Source organism: Sturnus vulgaris, chromosome 3, assembly GCF_052056855.1.
Source record: "Sturnus vulgaris isolate bStuVul1 chromosome 3, bStuVul1.hap1, whole genome shotgun sequence".
NCBI lineage: Eukaryota > Metazoa > Chordata > Aves > Passeriformes > Sturnidae > Sturnus > Sturnus vulgaris.
Genome location: NC_142245.1, coordinates 24,330,481 through 24,352,255, shown reverse-complemented (window position 1 = coordinate 24,352,255; position 21,775 = coordinate 24,330,481). Strand labels below are relative to the sequence as shown.

The 21,775-nt window shown below is 41.2% G+C and overlaps 1 protein-coding gene across 6 annotated transcripts in view; it reads left to right on the top strand.

The window, feature by feature from the left end:
• Positions 1–21,775, top strand: part of TRERF1 (transcriptional regulating factor 1) — a 98,069-nt gene that overhangs the window by 7,747 nt on the left and 68,547 nt on the right. For all 6 annotated transcript variants that reach the window (XM_088161213.1, XM_088161215.1, XM_014887399.2 and 3 more), the window contains one exon: positions 20,610–20,665. The gene's annotated coding sequence lies outside the window, so the exon portion shown is untranslated. Of the gene's footprint in view, positions 1–20,609; positions 20,666–21,775 lie in introns of those variants that run through there.

The following is a 21,775-nucleotide window of genomic DNA, read 5'->3' as shown; positions in this document are numbered from 1 at the left end:
AGCATCAGAGCAATGATAATAAACAAGTACTTGCAGTGATATTCTAATGAGTTCCTGGCAAAAATAAGGCGGAAAACCATCTCAGAGATTGACGTGCTTTAGTGGTGAGGTGCTGAACCAGGATACTTTATTTGAAAGAGTCGAGTAAAGCTGTTTGAAGTTCTAACTCTCTCTGGCAAGACACTTGCTGCGAGCAGGAGCATGCCAAACGGGGCGAGATACAGTCTTTTCATGGAGGCATTTGAGTCAGAAATGGCATTCTTACCTCTGTCTGGAAGGGCTCTCACCCCTCTGATCATGCCAAAGTAAGACAGGTTGTAGGAACAAAGTATCTGCTTTGTTAGAAGGTGTCCTGAGCACAGGCAGTGAAGCCCTAATGACCTTTCTTTCCGTCCCCATCCGCAGAGATAACCTGCAAACCATTGCCATGTGTTTCGAGAAGTCTGCATGGCAAAACATCAGGTACCGAGCGGGGAAGTGGAGAGAGGTTTCTAAATTAGCAGGCACTTTATGTCTGGAGAAGTGAGATTCATATTCATAACTACATTAAACACATATTTCTGAATATGGTGGGGCATATCTCCACTTAAGGTGGCAGTAATTTCTCTGAGCCAAAATATTTGCAAAAGTATGGGCAGGCAAATTCTGTCTCATTCTTCCATTGATGCTGCGTTTCCAAGACCTGAAGAGGCTTCTCAGTTGTGATGGTGAACAGTCATTCTCTGTATTTTTTTTTGTCAGTTAAGCTTGTTTTATGCTGTCAGAGTTCAGTAAATTGGTGTGTGAGCAGCATAGATCACAATGAAAAAGTATTGCTGCTGTCTGTATGAGTTTGATAAAATTAGAAAATGAGAGGCAAAATTTTTCTGAAGTGAGGAAAAGAAGGTTTTTTTAAGGACTATGAAATTTTGAAAGCGATGGTTTATAATGAACTTTAATACTTTTCTAAAGTTGCTGCTATTATAATGAAAGAGCATGAATAAGAGAATATGCCTTGCAGGTAAAACGAAAAAAGATTTCACCGTTTAAATACTTGAAAACCAAAGATGCATTGCAGAGGATGAATTTTACTGTTCCTATATTGCTTGTAGTAAAAAGTTAGTCTTTGAAGTTGCAAACTGCTTTATATTTAAAGAAATAATACACCTGAAAAGGGAGGTGCACAGAAAAAAGACATTGGATTAAGTACTGTTTTGTTAATGAAAAGAATGTAAGTTAAGCCAAATGTGGTTGCCTGCATAGTAAGGTACTGCTTAACATGAGTGGGAATGATAAAATAAAGTCTTAGCAGACTTTTATTTCAACGATTTCCAACTTTCAGAAGTTTTAATCTGGACGTTGCATGCACATACATAAACGATAGACTAATACCACAGAATTGCTCTAATTTATGAAAGGAGCTGTGCTTTGATGCTAGAAGTCTGTCAGCATACGATCCCTAGGCTAACTACTTGATCGTTAGTTAAAGTAGGGGTTCATTAAAATAACATGGGCTCATCTGGTTTTAAAGGCCACCTCTCAGCCAGTAGGCGATGGTCCAAAACTAATAAGGTTGCAGAGCAGACATTATATGGCAATGGCACATAGATTACTGCATAAAGCTGTCTGATGGGAAGGCTTCTCTCGGATTGCGTGCTCAGTATTGGACCAGACTTTCCAATTTTTAGTCATCTGTAGCAATGCCTGCTCTTATTACAGTCGTTTGAACTACCTGTGTGACTGTTTGAAAGAAGGTGCAAGGTTGGGTCTGTGTATGACTGCAGTTCCTTGTTATAATTATTTTACTCTGTAATAATTGTATTCTTCTAGTTGAAGTATCATAATTACAAAGTGGATGATGGGCTTCAGTTATGTAAGGAAAATCCTTACATTTAAATCCCATGCTATCCTTAGCATAAACACCTCTTTTTTTTTCTGTTTTATCTTTTTTTTTTTTTTCCACGTAGAACTTTTACTTTCAGGTTATTTCTGGAAAATCCGTACTGCTAATTATGCAAATTGCAAGAAATAACAAAGAGAACAAAGGAGTGGGGCATCTTATTTTAGGCTTCAGCAAATGCAAAGTCATATGTGGCCATTACAGCTATCTAGAATATGTACCTGCATTGTTCTGCTACTGCTTTTGTTACCAGTAAAACTTAAACTGGGCATTTCTCGCAGGCTTTGTACATGAGATTGCCAAATGTGGGAACCGGGAAGTTTTTCCAGTAGCAGGGTCAGCTTGTGCACCCTGGAGAGTCCCTCCCGGCAGGGCTCCTTCCTTGCATACACAGAAGTTTCTTGCTGAAAGAAAATGTAGGTTTTTCTTTTTTTGGTCAGTTTGTTTTTATGCCGTGGTGTAGGCAAGCGTGCGTTTTCTTAGGGCAATCCTCTACAAGAACAGCAAGTTTTTGTGCCTGCACCTCTTGCCTGTTCAGGCAGTAAGGAGCTCTCCTTGGATGGAAGAAAGGCAGATTTCAGACCTGCCTGCTGATCAGAGAGAGAGAGGAGAATGGAAGAAGTGGTGTTTGAGTGAATGAACAAACTTTCAAGCTGACTCAGTGATCCACGTACAGGGTAGGCTGTAAGGATTAGTCACCAACTTACGGTAAATCTGTGTGGTGCTTGCTGGGGATGTGTCTCTATGGAGCTGTGCTTAGCAAGCTTTGTAGACTGAGAATGCAGGTAAATGTTATTTCCACAGTATTTTCCCAGTGAACAACAACAACAAAACGCACTCAAACTCAAAGGCTTGTAAATTACTAAGCTAAAGGCAAAAAAAAAATCTTTTGCCTATCTCATGGTGCTGCTATCTTCATCTGTGAAACTAGTAGGAAAATTAATAAATTATGCAACAACCTTTTTTTTACTATTTAGAAACCTGTGCTTACATGTTATTAGTACTGTTCTACTCTGTTCTGTGCAGGTTGGTTTTATCTCGAGTTGTTTTTCTTTCAGTGGGTAGGTTTCAAGCTGCATTTGTGTAAAACGCCAATTTACATGATGGCAACAGAATAACAATTACAGGGAAGGATATTCATCTGTTGAAAACACTATTTTCATTTGCCAAACAGAAATTTCAGGAAAATTACCCTCCAGGTTGAATTTTCTTATAAATGTTCTCAAGTTCTGAAATTATTTACTGGCATAATAGGTAAGCACAGCACTTACAGCAGAGTTCCTATTAAGTTATTTTTTCAGGGGGAAAAAGTGGGGGGTTAATTTAAAGGACATTATTATTTTTTTTTAATGGTAAAATTATTCTGCAGCATTTCCTGAGTTACCGAAATTTAGTAAGTTTATTTTTTTTTGTACTTTCAGATTGTTCTTTCAGCAGTTTTCTTCTGTTTGGCTGAAGTTTATTTTTGTTTGTTTGTTTGTTTTTTCTGTTTTTTTTTGTTAATTTAGCTGAGCATCTTTCATAATTCTAAGATGCCCTTTCTCTCTGATCTTCTGACCTGTTTTGCTTGACTTGTTTAATCTGTCCTTAGAGAATAGTTAATTTCAGCCATAATCGTACCAAAAAATCCTTTAGAGCTGTTAGAGCAAGATTTTTTTTTTTAATATGTATACTTTGTTTAAAATTACTTCCTCCAAAATAAAAAACCCAAACCAAACAGAAGAGTGAGAACCAGACTGTGCTGGCACTGCTGGGTGGGACTGCTGAGGGTGCATGCCTGTACAAGTGGTTTGGCTCCCTGCTCTCCCAGAGAGCTGATCCTGTCGAAGGGTTTGAGTCTTCTGAAGAGCAGGAGCGAGAGCTGAAAGCATTATTAAGTTTTGGGGTTATCTCACGCTGCTTATTTGAAATGGAAGCCAAGCAATTTATGTATCTCTGTATCTTGGATCTGAAAAAAAAAAAAAAAAAAAAAAAGATTTTTTTTTTCAGATTTTTTTTTTTCACTAGCCTATGTGTGGAAATGACATCACAGCTTACATCAGCCATGCTAAATTCAGAGGTTTTTTCTCCTCCCTGTTGGGTTATTAACTGAGAATTAGCTCTGTGCTGCAAGTCTTCCTTTCTTGACTGTGGCACATCGGTAACTTCATCATAAATGCTCTGAATTTTGTGTGATGAGGCGAAATGAAGATCTGGTGTAAAGCCTTTTGAAGCTGATGGGAATGTAGCTCATTTCCTTGCTGTGCGTGCAGCCAGGCTGGGTGGCTCCCTAATGCTGCGTTGTTCCCAGGATCCCTGCTGCAGTGGGAGCAGCCAAGGACTGCACCGTGCCTTTTGGCACTTCTGGTGACCAGGTCAGGAGTTTGCTGTGACACATGGTTGGGTAGGTTATGTCCCCATAGCCCTGCAGGTCAAAACCTGCCCTTGTGAGACTGAGTAGGTTTTGAACTAAAGCTCTCATTGTGGCTGAATGTCCCATGTGCAAAGCTGAGCTCCATATCAGGGAGTAGAGAGCTCCTCATCCCTCCAGAAATGCCCGGGTTTGGAGCTGCCCTTCTGGGGTTGATTCTAGGGCTACAGCTGTGGAAAAGTGTAAAATGGAGGCATGGGGGTTTCCTGTGAGAGCCTGAGGACCTGGGAGGAGGAAAACAGAAATCAAATTAAAGTTGACATTTTGAAAAGTTGATTGCTGTGTTTTTTAATCATAAAGCAATTTTTAAAGTAAGTTACTTTCCAGAGGAAAAATAAATACATTAAGAGAAGGGAGAAATGTGATGTTGAATTTGTGCATTTGAGTGTAGCAGACTTGGTAGCGAGCTGGTGGTGGTACCAGTGTACACAGAGACAAAGCAAAAAGACAACCATTGTTCTAACTCTCCTGCTAAATTTCCAGCCATAGTGTCCTATATGTAGAGCATTGTAATTTATCTTTACTATTTTGGGAGGGCTGAGGCTGTGGAGATGGAACTCATCCGAATAACTTTAAAAAACCCCGAAAAACACAGCAAAACAAACTCATCTGACAATTCAGTGGATGTGGAGAGCTTTCCATTCTTGTTGTGTATCTCAGTCAGCGCCCTCTGCCCTGGGAGAAAGGCAAGGAGGCCTCCAGCAGGAAGACTTGCAGGAACAGCCTTGGATTGGGCTCATGGCGTGTGAAAGTTACCGATATCCATTCACAGGCTCTGTATTTTTTTACATCTCTTCTTGTGCCCTAGTCAGGAGCAAGGGGATGCAGGGGGGAAGGGCTGAGGGATGTGCTGGGAGGGTGCATGTTGGTGTAACCCTGCATGTGTGAGTGGTCAGTGCTTGCACACACCATGGGGCTGGTGCAATTACTTGTCTCTTTTAGAGCATGTGAGGAGCACTTCATTGCTGCAGTTATTTGTATAGCCATATGCTATTTTTTTTTCTTACATATGTTCTCTGATAATTGTCAGTAGCAGGTGCCTGCGAGCCAAGGCGGAGCAGTATTTAAAAATCAGATGCTTAATGGGATTAAAGAATTGTGTGAGTTAAGCACCAGCAAAAAGGCCGGGTTGAAAGCATTGGCCTCTGAGGGTCGTGTTCCTCACAGAGCAAACAGCATGGTTGGTAGCAGTGCTGGTCTTTCAGCTCCACTGTCCACTTGTAGAGATGTGACCTTCAAGAAGCAGTCAGGAGGTCTTGTTTTGGGTCATTATATATGGTTTGGCTAAAAAAGGGAAAACACAAAGTCCTTTCTGATGTGTGTTCCAGCCCCCAGAAACACAACTGGATGTGTGTTGCATCCCTGCTTGATGACTTGGGTGGTGCAGGGCTGGTTAGAGATGTGACATGAAATCCCTAGTCTGGCAGACTCCCACCCTTCAAACCTGCCTCTTCCCCTGTGTTTGTCAAGCATCCCGAGCTGTTCAGGTTGCATAAGTGTTTGCTGTTAAATTGCATGTCTTTGCATTGGGTCCCTCTGGATCATTGCTGTGATAGTGATGGGTGAAGTTGCATCTCCTTCCACTGTCTGAGAAACAACCACCTAGAGGAGGATCTGGGGAGACTTTACTTGCTCTGGACTTGGAATGATGCAGCTGTGCCCACTGAAAATCATTTTGGGGCATTGCATTACCAGAATGCCCTAGTATCCATGATATTGTTGTCACATCATCTTCACATCTTCCACAAATAGCTCTCTGAATTACTCTTCCTGTGTTTTAGTTGGGGGCAACTTAGGGCTGGTTGTAACAGATTTCTAGGTGACCAACAAGTCAGAAGTATCTTGTATTTCGAAGTGTCAGGAAAGACATAATGCCCCTAACACTCTTTTGTGGGGAGGGTTGTTGGTTTGGGGTTTTTTTTTTCTTCATTTCTGGTAAAGAACTAGTAAAATATAGAGCACATATGGAAATGGCAGACGTTGTTGGGTTTTTTATTTTTTTTTTGTTGTCCTTGTTTCTAAAATTAAGCACACAGGAGTTTGTGAGATCTTGCAAAGAATTTAAATCATATTGCACAGTCATGTGTTCAAGGAATCTTTTTAATCTAGTCACATATATAGTGAAAAGATCGAGATTTAAAAAAAATACATTACAGTAAGGAGAGATAAACCAAACAGGATAAAGACAAAAGGCTGCTAAATATTTTTGACTATACTTACGTAGTTTAGTTTGCTGCCAGTTTTCTGTTTCCTTTTTGTTTGGTTGTCCTTCATGTTCTTCCTATGTAAGATAGAAACCTGTGGTATGAGCTGTTCTGCTTATCCCTTGCATAATGTTGGCAACTGAGAATTGGATCACACGACTTAAAGTAGGTCTGTCTCTGTGTCAGAAAACTAACAGTTTCTCCTTCCTGTGAGTGGGCATCCATGCACAGGGGTAGTAAGTTTTTATTCTGCCATGGTGTATTTCTGTAGTGTGTTTCTGAGCTGGATTGTAGGAGGAGTGATCTCACAGCTTGACCACAAGTGCACTTGGCAGTGCTCACATGGGCTGAGCTGGTTGCAGAATTTGGGTCAGCGGGACAGTATCCTGGTGAGCTGTCTGGCACAGGACCCTCTAAGACCAACTAACTGTATTAATTTACCCTAATTCTTGCTCTATATACCATGAAAAACTTTCTTGGACTTTTTCCTGCTGCATCTGCAGAATGTTGACCTCAGACTACTAGAGAACCTTGAAATAATTGTGGTGGCATGTCCTACACCACTTCAGAGCGACTCAAGTCAGACACTGAAGTCAAGTTTAGGCTTTGTAACTGAAAGGATGCACAACGCATCATGCATGACATCATCATGACATTGTTTTACTTGTTTCTCAAAGTAAATTTAATGAGGAAGTCTTGGCAGACACGTACACACATGCAGGTGCACAAGGCAGATCTGATCACAGGCATATGTGCATTGTGTTGTAATTGTTTTCTCATGGGGGTTTTGTTATTGTTGTCCCCTTCACAAACTGTGAACCTGTAATTTTTCGTGTGCTGTTCCTTGGCCCTCTCTCCCAGAGAGGCTCAATCTATCATGTTAAAAGAAATCAATAAAAAGTCTAGAGGCTTATTTATAAAGTAGAGCATGGAGAGAGGGTGCAAAAATTCCATTAAAATGGCAGTTTAGCACTAGCTACATCTCTTTGGGACTAAACTCCAAGATTTTAAACTATTAAAATTGTTACAAGAGTGCTTTTAAAGTACCACAAATCACAGTAAAGCTTTCTAGCTGAAACTTGCCTTTGTATAGTGCACTAGAATTTAGCTTATATATGCTTTTGGAGTGTCTGATGCTGCCCTCAAACACCATTTTAGCATCCATTTTAGAGCTTTATTATAGTTAATAATCTTACAGGTTTATCCTCAAGGGGAAATACATGAATGTAAGAAGTCAGAATTTATTTTTCTTCAGAAATGTGAATGTATGTATGTCTTTGTGCAGATGCAACTCTGAGCAAATTAATTATTTCTGAAAAGTATATAGGCTTCTAATGTAATTCATCAGGATTGCCTGGCTTGGCACATGCTGCTTGCTTACAGGAACTTATAAATTCCAGCAGCTTTGGGCTATTTTATGACATGGCAGTTTTCACCAGTGATGTGATGGTCATCTACTCCATTTTTCCTATCCAAAGAAATAAATGTGTCTGTGTGCTCATAAATAAGATGCTGGAAAGTTTATGGGATAGTGTCTGTGCTGAACCTCTCAAATATCAGAAACAGTGCATCTGAAGTGTAAGCTTTTCCTCCACTCAACATGTTTTTGATTTTTAATATCTGAAGAAGATTGATTTTGAAACTGTTGAGTTTAAAATGCAAATGGCACTGTACAGTTTTGTGTTGGACCATCTTCTGTCTTAGGATAAAATCGTTTGTAGTGGAAATGCCCTTTATTTACTTCCAAAAATACCCAGAAAAAATGATGAACTCTTATTTGGGCCAAAACTAGGCTTCTCCTTCTCCAGGAGACAGTGCAGGCTGTTGGAGAGCATGGCTCTTGGTAGGGGCCATGGGAGCAGGCTACATAAATGAACGTGGCAGAAGGCAAATGAGAAACTCCAACTTGCCAAACATTTGTGTGTGGTAAAAAGATGCACCCTGTCACGCAGTCATATCCATACATACAACACAATAACCCAATTCTTCCTTCTTGTATTGTTCATCAATTTTTCCTTTACTTACTGACCCACAGCCTAATTCTAGCTTACTTCTTGCTGTCAGTTGTGAACACTGTCCTCTTTCCTTGCTATGTGGAGTAAAGTAATGATCCCAGCAAGCTTAAAAACAGCAAAGCTATTGACACTACCCTTTGACTGTGAATTAACATCTGAAATTTCAGGAAAAGCTCTAACTTGTGTCTTTCTATGTGGTGGAGATGCTAAAGGGAAACCACTAAAGCTTACTTTCCTAGGCACTGTCGGCTAAAATCTTTTCTGTAAGGTGCTTCCCAGTGTGGAAAAGGAAAGCCTCTAGTTGTGTTATACAGCCTTGAGCAGAAGTGATAGCATCTGCTTTTGCAAAAAATAAGCAAATGATGCTAATGAGGATAAAGCAGAAGAGCATCATTCAGGAAAATGGAGTTTCCTATGAAATGTGAAGTCAGCAGCCCACTGAAACTGGGATTGCTGGTGGGTTAGTTAAGTTTGGCCAAATTGTGTTTGCTGCCAGCTAAGGTTGGCATCCCAACTTTGCTCCTCTGCTGGGGAGGTTCCTCCTCCTTCCTCTTCTTCCCCCTGGGCTTGCTCAGGCGTGTTGGCTGCCTCTCCTCTTGGTGCTGGGCAGTGCTTCTGTGCCCAGACCTGTGCCAAACACTGATGTAAGGAGGGGAGTCTGGTGAGAGTGTGGGAAGGGGTAGGTGAGAGAAGGCAGCAGAGCCCAGAGCTGCAGCCTTTGGAAGGCATTTGTGAGGTCAGGGTGCTGCAGCAGTGTGGAGGCTGCCTGAGATCATTTAGGAAGTATGATGTCCTTGAAGAGTGATGAGGGGCTTCTCCTCTCACTGTGCCATGCTCACAGAGCTGTTGTGGCTCTGGCTCCCTGACCATGTCCCTGTAGCTGGTCATCAGGCTTTGAACATCCTGCAGTTCAGGCCACCAGTTCCCAAATCTCGCCCTTCCTCCCAGTGATGGACATATCCTCAGTCTAGCAGGATGTTTGTCTCCTTGCTTGCAGCATTCACCTTTTGCAGATGATAGGGAAAGAATTTTGCTGGAGTGTTGGTGGTTCTTGGAGCTGTCCTTGAGGAGAAAGGGCCAGCAAGGTGCACGCTGAGCTGGCTGCGAGCAGCTGGCACACGCCTCGTGTAACAGGTTAAATCTGCTGGGTTGGATTGCTTCTGCTTCTCAGATTTCCTTGGGAAGAGCACTGCTTTTAGCCAGCTGCTTTTGGGGTGAGTCTGGTCATACACTGGCATCTGGGTGATAGTCTGTGTGCTGGGCTTGGGGCATCAGCCAGCTCCTAAAGAAAGCCCCCAATCCGCCCAGCAAGATTTTCCTATTAGAGCAGTTTGGGGCATGGCAATGCCCTACTTTCCCCATTGGGGTGGGGGTTTGCCATAGTGAGGAGGTGGTGTGTTTTAGGATGTTGTGATGACCTTGCTGAGTCAAACAGCTGTCGTGTAGCTACTGGTGAGTGGAAAGGATTGTCCTCCTGCAGGTGTGATCCTGTGTAGGTTTAAGGTCTGATTGTCATAGGAGCAGCTCTCTTAAGACACTTAAGTCACTATTTAACCAAACTGGCAAAACGCCACGTCTTTGGATTCAAGGAGTTTTCCCCACCATGTCTGTTGGTCTCACCTTTTCTCAGGATGGTGTGGGAATCCCTGCACTGATCCTCCCCTGTGCTTGGGGCTGAGCCCACAGCAAGAGAGGGAGGATTCTCTCAGCTTTTCTGATGCTGGTGGCAGCAGGGAGGAAGTGGTAGATACCAATCTTGCCCTCTCGCACAGCCTTCCTCACGCATCTTGCTGCTGGCCACCCAAAGTGTCCCCTAGAGATGCTGCCCTACCATGACTAATTTCCTGGCTTTTAATTTGAAAATGAACTTATCAAAGTTGTGCCAAATTCCAGCTTTTGTTGTATTTAAAAACCTAGAAAGCATACTTCTGGGAATAGGTTTTGGAGATCTGTTGGGTTTTGGGTATTTCTGGTCATTGGAAGACAGGAAGGGGATTAGTGAGTGTTGAGGATTTGAATAATTTAATTGGTGTACCTTGATTTCAAAATCAAGACTGAGTGTATTGGAAGTAGTAGATGTGAAGCCTGTCAGGTACAAAGACTAAACAAAGCTATGATTGCTAAAGATTTATATTGTCACTTGTAATGCCATAAAAGCTGAATATGATTTGTGAGATAATCAACCTGTGTGATAAACAGGCTATCTTTCTTCTGTTGTTTATACAAATACTTTTGTTTGTAGTATTTTGTGGACAGCAGTATTTAATGACCATGCATGTTAGACATAACTGTTAGTTAAACTTCCTTGGGAAATATTTTAACTAATAGATGTACAAGAATGTGAATCTAGTAAATTCTTTATGCATTGTTTTCCCAGCTATAAAAATGTTCCAGTTAAGGGAAATAACTTCTCATAGTAAGTACATATTACTCTTAAGGAGAAGATTTTGTATTTTCTTGTGTGTTTTTCCCTTAGGATATGTGTGTGTGTGTTTTAAAGTCGAGTGTTGAATGAATAAAAATCCTTGCTTGAAGTATTAGTGAGTTGGTAATGCAAGGTCAGATATTTGTATTACTTATATGACCACTTGTTTAAAAATAAACAAATTCTAATATGCATTTCATGTATATAAACGACTACAGATGTTGTAAAATACAAAGCACAGAGTAGAATAAAAGAAGTAAGCTTTAAATGTAGATGCACTGAATTAACTGAGATGCCTGGGGAAGCAAATTTAGAAAAACCGATATTGAGATGGCTCCTTTCTTTATTTGAGCAATTCAAATATCAGAAATTGTCTAGAAGGAAATTTTTATGGCTTGTACAGTTTCAATATCTGAAAATCATTTTTACCAGATTTTGCATTTATTGGTGGAGCTATAAATAAATGTAGAATAATTTTGCTGGGCTTCATGGAGTTTTTGCAGATCAGTATCAGCCCAAAAGCTCTCAGGGTCTGGCCTCACTTCCTCCTTGGCTGGAAGAGCCAACCCAGTTCTTAAAAACTGTGGCAAAACTAGCTGGGCATTAATCTTAGACACACTGGTTAATTAGGGCCTTTTTTGTTTTGTTTTTAATTAAAAATACCTCTTTCAGACAGACAGTTTCCTGGGAATGTTGGGAGAAATGGTTAACTAAGCAGTTTCCCATTACCAGTCTTAGTCCCAGAGTCTGAAAAAGCAAAATGCAACCTCCCCCCTGCCCCAGCCTCTGAGAAGCCCACCAGACAGAAAGCCTTCACTTCACTCTCCAGGGGCCACCCCATTCTGAGCACCCCTAGGGGAAATGTGCAGCACAGAAAACTTAGCAGTTTGGTAAATGAAGTAAAGGGGAAAGTGAAGTTCTCGCTGTTTCAGTGTGGAAATCAAGAGAGAAATAACAAGGTTGTCTGTATGTTAGTCTAAAAATCAAGGTTAGGAAGTTCCTTGGATAGTATGAACTCAGGTTTTTTTTTCAGGGAACTCTTTTAGGTTGCCTTGCTCTTTAGGAATTGGTTGATAAATTGTAATTTTAGCAAAAAATGAGTCAGTCAGTTACCTAAAACAACTTTTTTGTTAATGCCTTGCCCCAGTGTAAAACATTTGAAGTTAAAAAAAAAACCAACCCACTTTTTTCTGGATTTCTTCTGTCTTTAAAATTGTCTCTATGATCTGACAGCAAGCTGTGAAATGGTTGTGACACTCACTATCTTGACTTCACCCTGCACCAGGACTCCACGCCAGGCAGTGCAATCATGCGATAAGCAGAGTAGTGAAACACGTCTTAATTGCTGCATACTCCACTTAGTTGCTTTCTGGGACCTTTTCCTCATGGGGTTTTGCAGGATCAGGACCACAAATTAGCTTCTCCTTACACTGCTTGTGACCCTTGACTGAACAGGGTAAAGGAAAGAAAAGATAGGCTGTGTACTCATAGAGACATAGCAAATAAAAGGACAGTTCACCTTTTATTTTAGCTTCTGGAAGTGCAGATTTTATTGAATTGCTGTTAAGGGAGGCTTGGTGAGATGTAAAATGGACTTGTCCTGACTTCTCCAGTGATCTCAGCACTGCAGTGCTGTGGTGCCTGTCCTGTGTTTCTTGGGTTAAGAAAAGTGAAACGAGGCAGCAGGAAGCAAGGATGTAAACTTCTCAGAAGCTGCAGGAAAATAATGACATCAGTGTTTTTTCGAACACTGAGCAGTCTTAAAGTTCTAGAGCTGTTTTCATCATATCTATTTCATGAGGAAAAATGTGTATTTTTCATAGCGCTCGATGTGATCATATTCTTAACTTTTTACAGTGCTGGCATTTACAGACATGGCAACTGCTTTGAAATAGTGTTTCTTTTATTACAGACCTGATTAGCTGGGAGGGAATGGGAATTAGAAATTTTTATAACAAGTACTGGCAGTATCTCACGTTCCCCCCTTTAAATATCTTCTGCTTTTATTTCTTTTTATTAAAAATTATTATGTGAGGTGCATGTTATCCGCTGAAATAGAAGTACAAGAGGCAGTTGGAATTCAGCATTTTTGTGAAGTAATCTGTTTCAGCAAAAAAAGGCCATGAAACTTTTATTAAAAAGTAAAGAAAAAAGTTCTGAAAGTTTCTGACTCTGGAAATCCACTTTCTTCTGAAAATTTTACTTGTTGGTTTAATTCTTAGAGGAGGTTGTACTGCTTTTGAAAAAAAATGATGCTGAATGAATATCATGGATAATACAGAAGCCTTTGTAGATGTTCACTGACCTACCTAAGAAACCCAAGAGAGATAATTACAAACTTTGGTAGTCTACATGTAAATGCATTTTGCAAACGATTTTCCATGCAAAAAATGCAAACCAGTTTCATTTTAGAATCTGTGCGTATGTGGAAAATGGACTGTAAAAGAGATGCCTATTTCAGGCAATTTTTGATGAGTTCCAGATTAAAAAAAATAAAATTATGGCATATTAAATTATTAGGCATCTTTACCAGAGTATAAGGAAGATTTATGGTGCAATGAAATATTGCTGCAACCTAATTTAGAACTTGACAAATCTGGTTTTATAGGGTAGAATTATAAGGGATACCGCATTACTTGTGGGGAAAACTTCTTTTATTGTTATTTTTGGCACCCTGGTCTTCTCTTTGGTTGGGCTGTGCTCTGTAGAAGCTGCTTTGGGCAAGATGTCTCAGCTGATCCTTTTTCAGGGGAGCTGTGCAGGATGAAGTCATAATTAAGGATCACATCCTGGCAGGCCTTTCTTACCATGTGTGGTTGCTGATTTCAAGTTAAATGCTTGCAGTCCTCATTGCTCATCTTGGTCAGAGATCTAGTTTTTCTTAAAAGCACAGAATTGTACTTCGTTGTCAGATATTCCTTACTGAGAGTGAATATCAAATATTGTATATACAGTGTCAGTAGTTACAGAAAATTTAGCTACACCAAAATTACATGTGTGCTGCCTTTTTTTTTAATTCTCTGTTCCTTTCTTCTGCATGCAGGCCTCTTGATTGCACAAAAGCATGCTTTGAGCTTAAAGTAAGAGGCATTATGGCTTGCAGCAGTAAATAGAGAATATTTTAAAAATCCCATTATTTTTTCAGTTTAGGAAGTCTAGGCAAAACTTGGGGTAGCAAATACTTTGATCCTCTTTGGAGACTGCTGAGAATATTCTTACAGTGCCGTTTACAGGTTCTCAGTTGAGAAAAAAACTGGAAACTAAGTTTGTGCATTCAGCTAAACTGAAGAGGAAATTTTACCTGGAAATAGTACTTCTTCATAGCGTAATACAGAGTTTCTTGTGTGCATTGTTTCCCCCACTGCACTGACATGCTGAGTGATTGATCTTAAGCAAACTGCACACACGTGCAACTACAGCCATCTATGTGCACATACAGGAGCATGTGACAAAGCAAAACAAAACCACAGGCTTTTGAGTTCAGACAGTAAATCTTTTTGAGGACCTTTTCTCGTTTCTGTGAGAAAGAAGTCTCAGCTTCTCCTGATGCTGTGTGTTACCTGACCCTGTGGTTCCACAGGTGTGCTTTCTGAGGTGGTGTGCCTGCCACACGGGAGGAGTAGGGCATTGCTGGATGGCTTATGTGGCCAGGTATAAGTAGCAGAGGAAGTGTTTACATTTAGGAGACTCTTATATTGAATACTTAAATGACTTACTGGCAAGCACAGCTTCAAAAGTTTAAGGAGAGTCGCAGTTTGGTGTGTATTGAATGTGCACTATGTTAAGCACTTAGCTTCAACTATAAACCATTTGCTGAGTTTTAGTGACTCTGATGTTTAGTCTTTGCCCCCCCTGTTTAGACATTAGTAGCCAAGTGTTTTGCCTCTGTATGTAGCCTTAAGTTGCACTTTTTTCTGATGTAGTCATCAGATCAAATTATTTATAAAATGAGGACATCCTTTTGGACTTCATGTGTAAACAGTCTTAAATATGTGCACAGGCAGAGAGATTCTTCTCTGTTTATCCATAGTTGAAGGCTAAACATTAATAAATGCTAACATTAAATAGTGGGTTCCCCCCGCCCTCGTTCTCCACTGAAGTTTTCCCTTTAAGGTTCAGATTCCTTCTCTAGATTACCCAAAGAACTTTCCCCTTGCCCTTGAACAAGATACTGGTTGCAGTATGTCTCTGCTACTATGATTATTATGAGCTAGAGTAAGCAAGTGGTTCCTCTGGAGTGGTTCCTGCTGGACAGGTAATAATGTAATCAAAACCATGTCTGCAATGCTGGCACGTGTGTTTGAGGGGAGGATCTGCTGTCTTCAGGCAATACGGTGACTCCAGGACTCTTAATTCTGGAATTACCAGTGAGAACTGGAAACATGCCACCAGCTCACCAGAGTACCATTTGAAATTTCCTTGGAGCCAAGTTGGTCTTGGGCTTGGCTTATTTCTAAGATACCTCAGCAGGCAACAAATTTGTAGCGTGGATTTGGAGTTGGTGAGGAGGGATTCTCAATGAAGATCAGCAGTGACTGATGATGTCTCAAACTTCTGTAGCAGAGAGTCTCCTTTTGCTGTCTCTGCTTTTTGAATATGTTTTGCTGAAGAATTGGAAGGTGCCCGTCCAAGAGGCTGCCTTCAGCTGGAAGGGGAGATGGAAAAGCAAGCTGTAAAATGGGGTTTCAGAAACGTGCTTCTTGCATAGATTTTAAAGGTACCTACTGCTGCCAGAGTAATTTCATTTGTGTGTTTGTTTCAGCTTTCTGGCTTTTGTTTTTTGCCTATTTTAACAAAACTTAAGACATCCTCTTAGCCAATGACAGCAAGTTTTGCAAATCAAAACCAAATCTGAGCATAGCACTACACTTGAGTGAGCTGTGCTAATCTAAGACAAGCTTCTGTTTCCTGCTTGGAGCTTCTCCCCCATGCTCTCGTTTGGCACATGTACAGCACTGTGTGCTGACAGGCACCTTTGAGGCACAGATCAGTTAAAGAAGTGTCTGTGGTGGCAACTGCTCCAAGTTGTGCTCATTGGCTACCTACTCGTGGTTAGGAAGTAGGTGTTTGGAGTCATGTAGGCTAGAGAGAAGTCCTACATTTGTCAATTAACATCCATAACGGAGTGGTGTCAGGTCTTTTTTGTCTTTTTATGATCGGACAAAAAGCTTAATTTGCCAGTGGAAATATTTCCCGTAAGAAGTCAGAGTGCAAGCAGTGTGTGAGCAGAATATTTTAGGCAGCGAATTTGTTGAGCTGATAGAGTCCTGCATAGCCCAGCCCTGCGGTTTGCATACAAGCAGCCCCTTAAAGACCCTGTGGTCTCATGTTCTATCAGCAGCTCTAGAACTGACTTTCACTTTCCCTACAGTATGAGAAGAGATAGAGAATTTGCCATCAGTTTTCTCTCCCTGCATTTTTCCAGACAGTTTGGCCTCAACAAATTGTACAGCCTCCCTCTTGTCTGCGTGGGAGAGTACAGACTGCTGCTGGCGGCAAGGAGGAGAGATTAACATTCATCTGTTCTCTCCCCACTTGCTTTTCCATCCCGTGGGCATGGGAGACTTATGAATGTTCCGCTCCTTTGGGGTGTGTTTCTACTCATTGCCCTGGTGGGAAGACCACAGAGACGCCGGTAAGGTTGTGCAAGTTTCACATTGCTGATTAAATAGGCATATGAGGAAGTCAAATGCAGTGTCTCCCTAGAAGGGGTCAGAGAGGAAGGTGGAAGCATTGACATAAGCCTTAGGTTGAGAGCTTGCTCAGAGATCTCCTTTTCCAGAGTCTGTGCACATTGAGGGCTTCATGGAAAGTCTGCCTCCTCACTCAGGTCTTCCATGAAAAGTATGTTTTGACACGCTTTGAAAAGTCTCTTCCAAGCAGAGATAATTACTTCTTTGATCTTTACTCTCTGTTTTAATGTTGCACATATAGCCAGAAAATCTGATGGAGAATGTGGGGAAAGTAAGTGGTGGGAGGGGTTTGTTTATTCTTTTGAGTTTTTTTAAGGAAAGGTTTTTTTCTGATGTGGAAGTTGAAGTTGATAACTGTATAAACGTCTACGTTATCAGTACATAGCAATGGTTGGTAACACTCAATATAAGATGAGGAGTTTTACTTTCACTTTGTGCCGTTGTGAAGGACAAGGAAGGGTTTTGCAAACGCATCTTTCTGAATGACCCTGCTGCAAGGGGAGCTCTCAGCTGCCATTGTCCTTTGGTACCCATTTAGCCTACCTAGGAGTCAGCTACCATGGTGGGTGCACACCACGAGAGGTGATGTATTTGCTTGCTCCTGATTCCTTCTGCACAGCAGCAGCCTGCCTGTGCAGGAACAGCAATGGCCTTGTTGTCCCCAGCATCTGCTGCCAAATCAAGGGGTCTCTCACAAGTAAGAGCCAGGTATTCTTACTCCTGCTGCTCCCCATCCTAAATGGGGAGTAGTCAGCATTTACTAATTTGGCAATCTGGAAGGTTTGTTCTCGATGAAACGGAGCTGGGAGGTCTTGCTCCTTCTTCAGTTAGTAGTTCCTGCAGGAGAGAGGGCAGGAGGCCTCTTCCCATGATTTCCAGTGCTGGCCACTGCCTCATGGGATGTGATGAGCCAAGAGCCACTGCCACTGGCCTGGAGGTGATGGAGCTGTGGACAGCAGTTGTGAGAATTGCAGGATCTGGGGAGCCTTACTAGTGGGCAGCCAGCACCTTGGATGAGGTGGTGGAAGAGTAGAAATGTAGTAATTCTTTGAAAGGTACAGTGAGGATTTTACCTGGGCTAGCATGTGTATTGCTTACAATGGCAGGGAATTTCTACAGAGCTTGTTTGAACTTCTGGAAGGATGTTGCTAACAGGCATCAAGTGTGGTGAGGTCAGTACAAGAAGAACAAAACCTCCCATTCAGATAAAAGCAGGGAAAGGGAAATACTGCCACGTGTGGGCCTGCTTCAGGCTAAACTGGTCTGTGCAGTAATTTGTGCAGCTCCCCTGAAATGCACTATGGGTTTGAGCTTCCCAGCTCAGACAGGTCTATGTTCATGTTTCAGGCTTTGGGAAAGCAGGAACGTCACCATCTGTGTCCTACTTCATTTGAAAAAGAAAATTAAAAAAAATCTTGAATGCCAGCCATCTGCTGATACTGCATCCAAACTTTATCCTGGTATCTGAGGGCAGAGGAGGAAGATGATTTCTAAGGGGAGAGGCAGTGTTCAGAGAGAAAGAGCTGCCTGTACCTGGGATGCTCCTGGATCCAGAAAGCATCAGAGGAGCCATGAGCAGGATGGTTTGGCATCTCAGTCCAGCCACTTTCTGTAGTACCAAAACAGTCTGCCCTAGAGAGAGTGAATCTGAGTCCCATACTGCTGACAGTCTGCACCACTTGGTTTATGGATTAATAAGAGGAGATTTGAGCATTTCTGTCAAGTGGAGGCCCAGTGATGGGTGGTAAAGACCCACCACGTTGATGTTTGACACAAAAAGATAAGTCACTTTTTCCTTATAGCCTGGTCATTGGGCATAATGTTGTTTCAGAAATACATTGGGTTGTGGTTTTCTACAAGCTGCCATGAATTTAGGCCCACAGTCTCCGTGAGAACTAATATGGGCCCTTGGCTGGACACAGAGCAAGAGCAGACTTGCTTCCCTTTAATTCTTACAACAGATCTCCCCCAGCAAATGCCCACTGAATCTTGATTTGGTTATGAAGGTGCTTTTTCTGAAGTCAGCATGTCATTTTTCTATGTTGTATTTTTTCTCTGTATTACAGCAGTTGAGTGTTGCTTCTGTCCTGATGGCTCTGTGTGAATGTGAACACAAGTAAGGCAGTAGAGAGTTAAAAAAAATTCCATTAATTAAAATATTTACATTGGAAGCTGCAAAACATTTACTCTTTGAGTAAAACAAACTTCGCCATTGTTCTTGTATGATTGCTACAGTTGCTCTGAAAATAGCCAGGAAGAGGTTGTGCTCTGAGGAATTTTACTGGGTTGGCAGAGGAATAGGAGGGTAGGGATACTGGAATGGGCTCTTGATCAGTGGATCTCTTTTGTTCAAATCTTTCTCTAATGTGGACAAAAGAGCTTCTCTTCCTAAGGAAGAAACAAAAAAACTAACCAAACAAATTTAAAAAAGGAAAACAAACTCCATAGTGGTGTAACTGTGTTGTCATACTGTTCTGGTAATGCAAAAAAAAATTAATGGTCATCAGTAGAATCTGAGAAAATGGTATTTACAGGATGAAAAGTTTAATTTTTAGCACTTAGTGTGTACTAGTGTATACTTAGGGGGAAAAGGAAGCACCCCAGAGCTGGCAATTTGTACCCTGGCTGGGGACCCACATGCTGCCATCCCCATTTTGGTGGGGGGAAATGGCAGTGCAGTGTGTGAAGGATGTCACCTCTGTGGCACTGAGCACCTCTGGGTTGCTGCTGGGGTCTCTTGGCACCATGACTGCAGCTGCTTGGTGTTGGAAAAAACCAAGTGAGGGTCCACCTGTTTTTTACTTTAGGCACAGGGATACCTTTAGTAGCATCACTACAGGAGAGATAGGGAAACATGAAAGCTGTTTGCTTCAAATCCTTTAATTCCCACTGTTCTCCCCCAGATAACTGGATTGAAAAATTAAGCAAGATTTGTTTGGTTTTTTAGTAGTATTCTCTTCACTATTGCACATTTCAGACCTGTTCCACTCTGGCACTGGGACTAACAAGCTTCTGGACTTTCTGGGCAGAACACTGGAAGGGCTAAAAGAGTGTAAAGGGTTTGGTTTGGTTGGTTTTTTAGGTCCTTGATTCACACTTCTCAGTCTAGGCAGACTCTTGGAGCTTTCCAGGTTGCCAGGTGGGAGGTCTCTCCTCTGCCCTAAGTGACTCATGGACTGGCTGGATTGCAGGTCATGTCGTCTCTTCTTAAATGTGCCGTGGCAAAGTGTTTGTTCAAGCTGAGTCTATCCAGACTGTAAATTTTATTGACAATTTTAAGGTTGCAAATTTTTTGGTTAGGTGTGTGGTATTCCTTCGTCTGATCCCAAGTATGCCAGACTGTGTTATGTTTACCTATATTATAAAAACACCTTGGTTGCTTTGAAAGGTTGGTCTGTAAAGGAGTTAGGAAATTAAATGTACTTGTTGGGAGTAGGCATCATTTAAACTTGAGCATGAGAGTTCTGTTCCATCCATTTATTGTATGTTTTACTGTTTTTTAAGAGAGGCTGCATGCTGACAGTTTCTTGGCCTGGAGATAAAAAGTGCTGCTTACCCAGGTTTGATAGTCTGATGGAAAATTGTCTCCACGATGTATAACACCACTGGGATTATTTCTAGCCATTACCATTGGTCTCATTTTACAACTGTTCACATTATGTAATTTGATGCTCATTTAATTTAATGAGAGGATGCTGCAGACTTACTTATGACTCTGCAGGATAACCTGTATGCTTTGGCCACTTCTGTTAACCCTGCCAAAGGAGGAAAAGCATATTTTTTACAGGACATGTTACAACATCTTTAATATCTTTATTATCCACGCTTCCCAGATTGCAGCAAATGGGAGGACTACTTGCCTGGGGTGTAGATTATACTGGAATGGCAGGAGAAGTTTAACTTTTTTTTTTTCTTGAACTGCTTATTAGACTTCTGTTGTAAAGTTATCAGGATGTATTAATGGACTCTTCCTTTTGTTGCAGATGGAATTTCATGACTTGCTGTATTTTGAATAGGACGAGGAGATGTGTCTGATAAGGTAAGAGAGAGGGTAAGATAAACATGTTCCTACACAAAACTGTCACACTCGTTGGTTTTTTAGGTTGAGGATAACTTTTTTTTCCCCTGGCAAAAACCCTGCAAATAATTGTGATAATTATTTTTAAGTTAAACCTGCCTCTAAGCCTCTGAGCAGAGACCACCTCTGTTCTCTACAGCTTCTGACCAGTTCTTTCTCCTGGTGAACTGGTGTACAAAGGCCAGAAGACAAAAAGCGATGTCCTTGCAGGCACAGGGGTTAACAAGATAGTCATGATACTATTTTAGAGCTTTTTCTTTTTTTTAACTAACAGAGGATATAGAGAAGTTTTTCTTTAGTTTTGATATATTGCCTCCCCCCACATCTCCAGCCCAGATATTTAGAAGTTCAAGAGATCTTCGAGCTGTTTTAACTTCTACTCTTTAAAACTTGCTTTTCTTGTTGCAGTATTTTCAATTTTGGATTGTTTTTTATTAGGACCGAGTATATATGAGTAGAAATGCTCTAGATTTGAGTTTGAAATTAATACTTGCTGTCACTAATGTGGTGAGGGGAGCTGCAAGTTTGCTGATGTTTCAAAATTTATCTTCTAATAGTGTTTTTATAAGGTAGTGTTTAGGTGGATGGTTTTTACTTTTGTTTCTGCTTCAGGGGTTTCCATTGTTAGAGAGGAGCAGATGTCTCTAAAACTCTTAGGTGTTGGGAGAACCATATTCAAACAACAAATAGCCAAGCACAGAAGTTGTATTACCTAGGGATTGTCACTGTCTTTCAATGTACAATCCACACTGCAACTATCCAGCTCTATCACTTGCTTGTTTCATTTTTGTCTCCCCCTTCTTCCTGAATTCTGTACCATTTACAGGCCTCAAAAATCCCTATTGTTCTATTTGGCTCTTGGATGAAAAATGTCATGGAAACAGCTAAATGCATGATGGCATTGTATGAGGATCAGGAGTAAATGACTTTTTCCTTGGATTCAGACATTTAGCTTTTGTAGACACTCTTGAGTTTTTTTTGGTTTGTCAGGGGTTTTTTTTGTTCCTTTCATTTTAAGTTTTATTTTCCAAGTAGAGGTAGCCTTTGCAGGGTGGCTGCCCAAGCAAGAAT